General features: G+C 35.6%; 1 protein-coding gene across 1 annotated transcript in view; it reads left to right on the top strand.

Annotated features, from left to right (window-relative positions):
- The window catches only part of LOC100550569 (receptor-type tyrosine-protein phosphatase delta-like), a 177,211-nt gene that overhangs the window by 41,885 nt on the left and 133,680 nt on the right, over positions 1-1,646 (top strand). The gene's annotated exons all lie outside the window — the stretch shown is intronic.

Here is a 1,646-nt window from a genome sequence, read left to right as displayed (position 1 = left end):
TTACACACATACAAATATATATATATATATATATACACATATATATACACATGCATGTACTCATATATATACGTATATATACATATATGTATGTATATTGTCACAGAAAAGAAACTAAGCAAAGCCAGTACAAAGTACTGGATTTGGTCATGCAGGCAAGCAAATGACAGAATCAACTGAGAATCATGCTTAGGAAAATGTCTGAGTAAAATTGCAGAACAAAAAGGAACTCAAAACAAGAACATACTGGGTGAGGAAAGAAAACTTGAAAGAGTTGGGGATAGGATAGGCTGACAGTTACAGGAGTTTAAGAGGAGGATAGAGTTTGAGGGAGAGGGAAATTAGATTAAGTGTAAGTGGTTAAAAAGCAATTGTTAGCAAGGGCTACTGGGAAAATAGCAGAACATTTAACATTCAGAATTCCACTATGCTCACAGTTAAGGGAAAACAAAATAAGCTATAAAGAGTGATAATATTGGACATCTGTGTACTGATAGCAAGGGATAGCGACCTTAAACTTGTAGTAGGACATGGCACTAACAGAATAGTTAGTACTTAAGCAAACAAAGCACCGAGAAAATTACCCGGCAATAACAGATCAGTGTTCCTGCTTCTAATATTCTCAGTGGTGTGCACATGTGTGTGGGATGCAGAATAGAAAAGGGTAGCTGAGAGAGGTGGGTTTGTATTTAGGCCTTTCATTGGACAATGTATTTATTTGGGTTTTTATATACACTAATCATTAACACAGTTTTAATTAAAATAAATTAAATACTATGAGTGAGCAAAAAGAAATAAACAAAACAAAACAAAAAAAGAACTCTGTATTAGTCTGAAACCTTTCCACTGGATTTAATTAAATTTCTGTGATCTTCTATGGGTTCAAAAGGGGCTTAATGCAATGGCCTCATGAGTGAATGACAGGCAGAAGGGGAACAAGCACAGAGCAATATATTTCTAGGTGGCCAATTCACAGAGGCCACACAAAAAGCAAGCAGCAGGCAACAAGGAATTTCTTGTATTGAAGAGAATTCTTATAGACAAAGGAGAGTTTAGTCTTCATGCTCAGGCTGTTTAGAAAAGCAACTGCAGGAAACCATTCCTTGAAAAACAGGCATCAGTATAAACAAGAAATTAAAAGGGTAGAAAAAAGCAGGAACACTGACCAAGTTTACTAAACATTAGTGTTAAGTCTAAAAAAGGTTGCCATGCATTCAGGTTCATTCTCTCTTATCATGCACAACAGTTAGATACCAGCACTCATCAAAAGCCATGACCAGGGCGTTCTCTGCTTAACATAACATTAACTTAAAAAATGCCACAATGCAGCTACATTCATTTCATTTGTATTCTTTGTTATTGGTTTAATTAATATTTTTAAGGTGGGTAAAAAGTAAAAACACACCAACCTTCTCGCAGCTCTGAGGGATGTAGGGGGTTTGATGCAGAACACAATGAAATGAGGAAAGGAGAAAAACAAGGGAAACACAGAGAGAGTAAAAAGGCCATATCAAGGCTTTCAACTGCTACTTGAACATCTTTACTTGTTCTAATTAAACCTTCCTACCTCATCTTGAAAAGTTAGCATTTTCCACAGCTACAATGTGTTAGAAACAATAGCTAGCATCATTTTGAAATTTTCCTTT

The sequence above is a fragment of the Meleagris gallopavo genome, chromosome Z, assembly GCF_000146605.3.
Source record: "Meleagris gallopavo isolate NT-WF06-2002-E0010 breed Aviagen turkey brand Nicholas breeding stock chromosome Z, Turkey_5.1, whole genome shotgun sequence".
In the NCBI taxonomy this organism is placed as follows: Eukaryota; Metazoa; Chordata; class Aves; order Galliformes; family Phasianidae; genus Meleagris; species Meleagris gallopavo.
The sequence above is the reverse complement of the archived record's forward strand: the minus strand, read 5'-3'. Positions and strand labels throughout refer to the sequence as shown.